The sequence below is a fragment of the Papaver somniferum genome, chromosome 6, assembly GCF_003573695.1.
Source record: "Papaver somniferum cultivar HN1 chromosome 6, ASM357369v1, whole genome shotgun sequence".
Taxonomy (NCBI): domain Eukaryota; kingdom Viridiplantae; phylum Streptophyta; class Magnoliopsida; order Ranunculales; family Papaveraceae; genus Papaver; species Papaver somniferum.
The window spans coordinates 64,466,740-64,475,586 of NC_039363.1; the positions used below are offsets into that span (position 1 = coordinate 64,466,740).

General features: G+C 43.7%; 1 long non-coding RNA gene across 2 annotated transcripts; it reads left to right on the forward strand.

Annotated features, from left to right (window-relative positions):
- The first annotated feature begins 980 nt into the window (after nt 1–980).
- Nucleotides 981–4,735, forward strand: LOC113287797. 2 transcript variants are annotated; one of them, XR_003330322.1, is made up of 10 exons: nt 981–1,186; nt 1,309–1,489; nt 1,908–2,371; nt 2,503–2,662; nt 2,768–2,892; nt 3,100–3,196; nt 3,382–3,573; nt 3,659–3,801; nt 3,901–3,992; nt 4,399–4,735. It is a non-coding gene; the product is annotated as an uncharacterized LOC113287797 (long non-coding RNA). The 2 variants fall into 2 exon arrangements; XR_003330321.1 differs by having other exon boundaries at nt 1,908–2,662.
- Nucleotides 4,736–8,847: the final 4,112 nt, after the last annotated feature.

Here is an 8,847-nt window from a genome sequence, read left to right on the forward strand (position 1 = left end):
TTCTTTTCTGAGTATCCGTCTTTGTATCTTTCCCAGGGTCTCATCAGCGTGAACACCTTTACCAAACTTGCAAGTAGTCAGAAAAGATCGTTTCTCGAGACGGAGGGTGGCGGTGCTGAGCCTATCCATGGTGATGGGGAACCCGAGAAGGATGAAAGTTCAGAGTCCAGTGATGGCGAGAGTAGTTCTTCCGACAGCAATGCTGAATCTTCTTCTAGCCGGTCTGAAAGCGAATCAGTGAGTCTCCTGCATGTTTTTTCTTCTTTCCTCTCTTCCTTTCTCTTTGGAAAATATCTAATCCGTGTTATCATAGGGGGGAGCCGTTTCTGAAGATGGCCCTGAGACGGAGACTGGCGGAGATACAGCTTTGTCTCCAACTGTGACAGCCGCACCGGGCGACCTTGAAATGGATGTTCGAGATTAAAAAAGTCGTTGTGACTCAGACAATGGAGAGTACTCCGGTGGCCGCATGTGCAATCGTCGTTAGGAATCCCTTGTCGGTTGCTGATGCAGTCGCGGGCGCCACTTTCAACCCTCCATATCTGGTTCCTCATCCGGATCATGTGTTGATCGGGGGATTTAGCGTGCCAGCCAAACACGCGGCGCTATACACCAGAATATAGGAAAGCTACGGACATGTTGCCACGACCAAGAAAATTACTAGTCACTACACCAAATATGGGGTTTAGCAACTCCGATTCGCAACAACTTAGAAGCAGTTGCGAATTTTCTGTTGCTAATTTCAGTTGCGAAAAGTTCGCAAAAGTTTGAACCAGTTATGAAACTCGCAACTGTCGCCTTTTGTTACGATTCCAACAGAATTCAATTTTACGCATGCGAATCGTGTGTGTTGCCCGCACTTTCAAGCTGACTCGGTTTCAGCCTATTCAGATGCTCGGAGTCAGCTTCAAAACTGACTCATGCTTTATCTGTATCGATAACATCGCTTTTTTTTTCTGATCTTCACCTCTTCTCTACCTTTCATTCTCTTCTACCTTCCTCTCACGTTCTCGTTTCTAATTCTCTGCTCGTCTCTCGTTCTCTTCCCTCCATTCTACTACCATCACCATCGTTATCATCAACGTCATAAACCCCCAAATCATTTCCCCCTTTTTCTTTCGAAACCCTAGAAATATTTTTCTGTCTAAAGAGCCCCCAATCCCAAAACCTAATGGTCGAAACTAGGGTTAGTAGAAAGGGGTTTGTTTGTTTACTTGATATATGTTGATTGTGTAATTGAAATTTCAATAAATAGGTCAGGATAAGATTAGGGTTTTGAAATTCAAATTGAATTTGATTTTATTACAGGAAGAGATGGGGTTCTAGGTCTGCTGTAAAGAGATGGGGTCCATTATCCCAACGGATTTCAAGAAATTGGATCAGAAAAGAAAAGATAAGAAGAGAAAAGATGAAGAACATATCCGATAAATCAGTGATATCATATTGGTGGCTGATTTATTCAATTTCGTTAATCAGTTCTCATAGATTTGTATGTTTTCTATATATTTGCATCTATGGATTATGCCTAATTTGATCGTCAGTGCTGGTCTGGTTTCATAATATTATTAATTCGTGCTTGGTTCAGTTGGTTCTATGTGGATAGTAATCATACTTACTGAAATTCTTCAGCATGCCACCGAGCTCATGCGGTTTTTGTAAAAATGTCACACATTATAACTGTTCTGCATCTTGTTGGTACTAAGTTTTTTTCTGTTCAGTTTTTTTACCATGATATTCAGCAAAACCTGTGATGTTATGTGCAATATAAATCATTGACATGTCTGTTATGTACCTTTCTGAGTTATAGTTGCTCGCTGTTTCAGCATTTCTTTCTTAGAAATTTTATGTTGTTTTTGATTCTTAGAGATGTTGCTTATTACATGGTTCTTCTGATGGGATGCTTGCAGTTTCTTGCTAATAACTCAATATGGGCAAGGAGAAGGTTCACATCAACATTATTGTCATTGGACGTGTCGATTCTGGTAAATTGACCACCACTGGTCACTTGATCTACAATCTTGGAGGTATTGACAAGCGTGTGATCGAGAGGTTCTAGAAAGAAGCTGCTGAGATGAACAAGAGGTCATTCAAGTACGCATGGGTTCTTGACAAGCTTAAGGATGAACGTGAGCGAGGTATTTCCATTGATATTGCCTTGTGGAAGTTTGAGACCACCAAGTACTACTGCTCATGGACATCGTGACTTTATTAAGAACACGATCACTAGTACCTCTCAGGCCGACTGTGCGTCCTAATTGACTCCACCACTGGAGGTTTTGAGTCTGGTATCTCCAAGGATGGCCAGACTCCTGAGCACGCCCTTCTTGCTTTCACACTTGGTGTTCAGCAGATGATCTACTGCTGTAACAAGGTATAACTAGTTTAAAATACCATCTTGTTTATATAAGCTAGTTTGCAAATATCTTTATCTGCATTTTTGTATGATACCAACTAATAGTATTTTCATTTTGTAATAACTTTCTGGATGCCACCACGCCCAAGTACTCGAAGGATAGATTCGATGAAATTGTGAAGGAGGTGTCATCGTACTTGAAGATGGTTGGGTACAACCCATACAAAATTGCCTTGTTCCTGTCTCTGGATTGAGGGAGACAACATGATTGGGTCTCTATGCAATTCGTGATTCCAGTTAACCGTTGAGGTGTCATCTTACATTATTTATTCCTATTGTGATTTTGATTCTTGATGAGGAAGCAATTTTGTGGAGATTGATTACGTTTGTTTGTCATGTACTCTTGACCTGCAGATCATAATGGCGTTGTTATTATCGTTGCATTCATCCCTGATGGCACACAATGGTGATACTTCAGTGCATTTATGGGATCTCAGAACTCAGATCCCATAATTTCACATCTTTAAAACTCTTGCAAGGTAGCAGACAATGATTACGTCTTATATCACTTTGTCTAGTCATTATTTTAGTAAAGAAACTTATATTTTGCTTTCTGATACTGAGTATTCAGATATCTTACGCTCCATGGTATAAATATATTTTTCTAGCTGAAGTTCTTTTGGTTGTATTGTAGAAACACGGGCACCGTGTGAAGTCTAACCTAAGTTCTTTTGATTGTATTGTAGAAACAAGGACACTCTGTGAACTCTCTTGCATTGAGCACGTGCTGCAAACAAGGTTCATACTGGAAAGCAGTATTCAACATCTGAGGAAATGAAAGATGTATCAGTCCTTGTCAAGTCTCTTACTTGAATGTTTTGTTATGTTTTAGTCTCTTTCAGCAACTGCATTTGAGTTTGGACCTCTTTTATCTACTGCAAGTTTGGATCTGCTGGTTATTTAAAGTCAAGGAACAATCGACTTGAAGGCAGTTGATGTAGGGAATTATAATGTACTTTTTTTTACAGGAACCATGGTGGTTTGAGGCATTATTGGGGTCTCAGAGTCCATGGACAGCTCACCAAGACTGCTGGATTTTCAAGGTTGTTGGTTCCAAATGTTGGCCCTTGATTTCAAGGTACAGGGAAAGTGCTAGTGAGGAACCTCATATTTGTGTCGCCCATTTGCACGGCTCAACAACAAGAAACAAGCACTTTCGTGTGAGTATTTTACTGATCTCTTTGGTCTGAGTTCAGGAAATTTAGTTAATTAAGTACTAAGGCTTCCACTTTTGGCCGTGTCCAGGTTTGCCATGAATACATGGCGGAGCAAGGGAATGAATAACTCCAGTCCATACGCCACCACTGCACCACCAGTCCTTCATTCCACTACCACCTGTTGTTGCTTTGGTTTGCTAATTTGGCTTCAAATTGTGAATTCATGATCAGGTGCATATGGTTTGTTATTAGAAAATATCAAATACTGGTTTTAGTGAACCCATTTCCTATATAGATTCTAATCTAGCTTTACCCTTGTCCTAAATTTAGATGGTTATGTTGGAAGGAGCAAAAGCTATAATAGAGACTGTTGATGCGTTAAGAAGTGGATCTGCTGCAATGAAGGCTATCCAAAGAACAACGTAAGTAGATGCTCCTCCTACCTCTCTCTCTCTCTCTCTCTCTCTCTCTCTCTCGGAGTATCTTTCTATGTCGTTGCACTAAATTAATGCCACCCTCTCTTATTCGCACATATATATGTCAGTATCATTATACGCTCTTTTTCGTGCCTTTTAAAGATTTAAGAAAAATCTGCCTGTGATAGTGGAAGCACTTAATTCAGGAACTGCTAAGTAACATAGATGGCCCTTCAACTAGTTCTGCACGCTCCACACCTTCATATCACTTTGTTATCATCTCTGTGTTGTTTTTAATGCCACGGTGCTTGGTGCTTAGGATCATGCATTCACATGTCTAGCGAGTAAAATGGTAGCATTCTCATTTCGGATGTTGAATACTAATAGTAAATTGGTTCATTGTTTGTTGTAGATTTTGAGCTTCTTCACTGAAGGTGGCATGCGACATCTAGCACATTACTCTTGCTGGTTCCAGTATAAATGCCTCACAACCCATGGTGAAAACTTAAACTTCAACCTTTGGGCATGCCTCATGCAGCAGAAATGTTCACCTAGGTAGCTGGTTTCCGTAGTTCCAACGAATGCGAGAGTTATTTTTTCTTTAAATCGTTATGCAAGAACCTTGATGTGATACTGAATTAATAGATTTATCCACGTGACAATCCTTCATATGATTTTTGTTATGTGATTGCTTTGTGTATGAGTTCATCATGGTGAATTAGTTCTAAGAACACTTTCTTGATACTTTAGTTGGATTTTCAAATGAACAGGGGTAACTTGATTTTGCTACTGGGAATTCTAATATTGACCTGGTTTTGACCGGTCAAAACCACTATTTTTTTGATGTTACAAAAATTTCACAACTGCAGCAACCTGTTGCGAAATTCCAGTCCACAACTGTTTAAACCTGTTGCGTCCGTCAATTACGCAACAGATAGAAACAGTTGCGATCTTTCAGCGTCGCAACAGTTTCATTCGCAACGGCTTATAAGCCGTTGTGAAATATTGCAATATCGACTTTCGTAACAGACCAAAACTGTTGCGAACCCGTTTTGAAACTTCCAGCTACCATTGCGAAACACTAAATTTGGTGTAGTGAGTCGATTTGCGTTGGTTAAGCGTGTGGAGGAAGCTTTGTCTTCGATTAACGACATGTGCAATGTGACTGGTAATACTATTTCTGAGGATGTAGTCTCGAGCTGAAGGTTCCATCGTGACACGTGTGTAAACTTCGAGTTCAATGCTCCTTGGTTCGTTGAAGGTTTCTCTGAGGTTGAAAAGTTGCTGGCAGAAACAGTCGAAGGTCCTTCTGCGGATATGGTGAAGAAGCAGGAGCGGAAGTCGAAAAGTTATCCCAAAAGCTGAAGTTGAAGAGGGCGGCTCTCCAAAGCACGAAAGAGGATTTTTCCAAGAAGAGCAAGCCATTGTTGAAAAAATTTCCTTGAACGCATTTCTGTCTTCTGAACTTCTTATTTTAGGTTTTATTTTTTTGAAAGGCAAATGAAACGCCTAGTTTACGGTTTTGATTTCCTGGATTTTTGGTTTGGCAGACAAATGTTACCTTGAGGGTTTTGGATTATTATTTGGAACGAATTGTTTTTAGAATAACGATGCTTTTTGGTTACGATTGCGAATGGTGCAAACATCCCAGGAAAGCCACTGAATCGTGAGCATTGCTTGTCGACAGAGAGCATGAGATGAAACATAACATGGCTATTGGTTTCATCATTCCCGTGAAAACCTTAAGTAGTAAACCAAGTATTTTTTTCTAGGCAAGACTTACTCGGTTTTTGGATCTTCTGGTGAAAAAGGAATCTCCCGGATGTAAGACCGAGTTTTGTGGGAAACATCATCGTGGATGTGGAAAGTCCCCAGTCATTCCTTGTTGTGTTGTCGATACCTGGGCGGATCGTTTGCTTCTAACCCCTTGGAAGTCCCCAGTCGTCTCTTGCCGTGTCACGACTGGTAATCGAGCCTCCTAGTAGCTGAGTCGTCAATTCCTGAACGGATCATTTGATTTTACTGTCCTGACGTTTGGGTCGAGGTATGAGATCGAGGATTGAAAATTGACATTGTGACCGAAATATCAACCTCCCACTGTGGTCGCCAATTGTTTGAGGGTGAAAATGGTTTCTGCTGATTTTGGTAATTTCAGGTGTGTGGGTGAGAAACAAATTAAAACCCTAAACAATGTACTGCAAGGGAGTACTTTAGATTCGAGAGATCAATCTGTACAAATCCGGCCTAAACCAAGAAATGGCCGTTCCAGACTTGCTTCGGTCACAAAGTGAAGGAGAAGGGTTGGTTTTGGGGAGGTAAGCGAAGAGAGTGTTGAGACCAGAATAGTTGATTCTGGAAGAGTAGTTGTTTTACGACTTGTATCAGAAAGTGGGAAGATAACAGATGGGAAAGCTAGCAAATGTTTTTCTAAGTGTTGTATGCTCCTGACCAGAACTTGTTGTTCGGTGGAAATAGGTAAGACCCTTTTATACAAGTCGAAGTGAAACGTACTCTGGTCTCGTAAGAAATGGAAAACGGATGAGTAAATGGGAGGAGGTGGTAACCGGTAACGCCTGGAATTGATGTTCCATAAAAGAAAGCGTTTCACTATTACTCCTTGTATTTACTAACCGCCTCATCCTTATGACATTGTCTTATAACGGGCGTAGTGTACGCCGCACGCTGTAAACCGCCAAACCAATACCCAATGAGCATCCCCCAGTTTGTGACATGTGTTGATGTCTCGAGTGTTTTCGTGGAAAACATGTAGCATTTTGTTGTTCTGCAAGTTGAGCTTGGGAGACTTGCCGTCTTGGTGGTGACCTTCGACGGTCGAGACTTTGCATCTTGATAGGAAGGGTATCCGTTGATTATTGCAACCCTTCGTTTGGTAGGCAGTGGCATGAAAACATGGACGGTACGGCTTTAATATGGCCTAGTTTAGGCACGGAAAAAAGTTAGGGTTTTGCCTTTGTTTGGGCGCGACAAAACTAGGGCTTGGCGTCGGGCCAAAGGTTTCCATGCGTTAGCTGGTAACCTTGGACGGCTAAGATCTTCATCTTAGATGGAAAAGTGGTGGTTGATCTTCGCAAGCCTTTGTTTTGGTAGCCGTATAGGGAAGGCCGGCATGGTATGGCGCGGAAAGGTGGTTGGCATGCCATTTGCACATGTGGCATGGCCTACATGCCTTGGCGCGTTTTGGGCGTGACCAAACCTAGGGTTTTGGGACAAAGGTTACCATGCGTTGGTTGGCGACCTTGGACGGCTAAGATTTGAATCTTATATGGAAGGATGGTCGTTGATCGTCGCCAGCCTTTGTTTTGGTAACCGCATAGGGAAGGCCGGCATGGTATGGCGCGGTAAGGTGGCTGGCATGCCATTGGCAAATGTGTCATAGCCGACATGCCTTGGCGCGGTTTAGGCGCGGCCAAATTAGGGTTTTGGCGTTGGGCAAAAGGTTACCATGCGTTGGTTGGTGACCTTGGACGGCTGAGATTTGCATCTAAGATGGAAGGGTGGTCGTTGATTGTCGCATGCCTTCGTTTTGGAAGCCGTGAAGGGAAGGCCGGAATGGCATGGCTTAGGCGCGGCAAGGTGGATGGCGCGGCATGCCATTGGCACATGTAGCATAGTCGGCATGCCTTGGCGTGGTTTAGGCGCGGCCAAACTAGGGTTTTGGCGTTGGGCCAAAGGTTACCATACGTTGTTTGGCGACCTTGGACGGCTAATATTTTCATCTAAGATAGAAGGGTGTCCGTTGATCATCACACGCCTTTATTTTGGTAGCCGAATAGGGAAGGCCGGCATGGTATGGCGTGGCAAGGTGGTTGGCATGCCATTGTCACATGTGGCATGGCATGCCTTGGTGCGGTTCAGCATGGACAAAACTTGGGTTTGGGCCAAAGGTTACCATGCGTTGTTTGGCGACCTTAGACGGATAAGATTTGCATCTAAGATGGAAGGGTTGCCGTTGATCATGGCACACCTTCGTTTTGGTAGCCGTATAGGGAAGGCCGGCATGGTATGGCGCAGCAAGGTGGTTGGCATGCCATTGGAACATGTGGTGCGGCTGGAATGGTTGGCATGCCTTCGCGCGGAGTTGCGGCTGGAATGGCATGCCATTGGCGCGGTGGTGCGGCTGGCATTGTTGGCATTCCTTGGCGCGAAGGTGCGGCTGGCATGGTTGGCATGCCTTGGCACGGAGATGTGGCTGGCATGGTATGAAATTGGCACAGTGGTTTGGCTGGCATGGTTGGCATGCCTTGGCGCGGTGACGTGGCTGGCATGGTCTGCCATTGGCAAAATGGTGCGGCTGGCATGGTTGGCATGCCTTGGCGCGGTAGCATGAGAATTAGGGTTTGGCATAGATGATGTCAGTCAGTGTTAAGGGTTCTGCCGTGGAACATGAGCCATGTAAAAAAAAAGGGTACCCCCGGTAATTCTTATGTAGGCGTGCTGATTGATTCAATAAATGTGCTAATGGTCATAGTGATGTCATGTCAGATGTACAGTTTAACGATTTTGACCCTAAACTAGAAACCACCATCAACATCACCATTCCGCGGACTGAAGCCAGTTTCCACCTGGACCGAAGACAATTTCCTCCGTTCCAAGCCAAGAAATGCCAGCGGCTCACTCCAAGCCAGGCCGAAGCCAGCGGATCCATTCCAAGCCAAGCAATGTCAGCGGATCCATTCCAAGCCAAGCAATTCCAGAGGCTCCCTTCCAAGCCAAGCCAACTCTAGCGCATCACTCCAATCCAGGCCGACGCCAACGGCTCGCCAAGCCAACGACACCGCCCCACATCCAAGCCAAGACGAGCCAACGACTCCGCGTTACCTAGCTTAGCCAAGATGGCGCA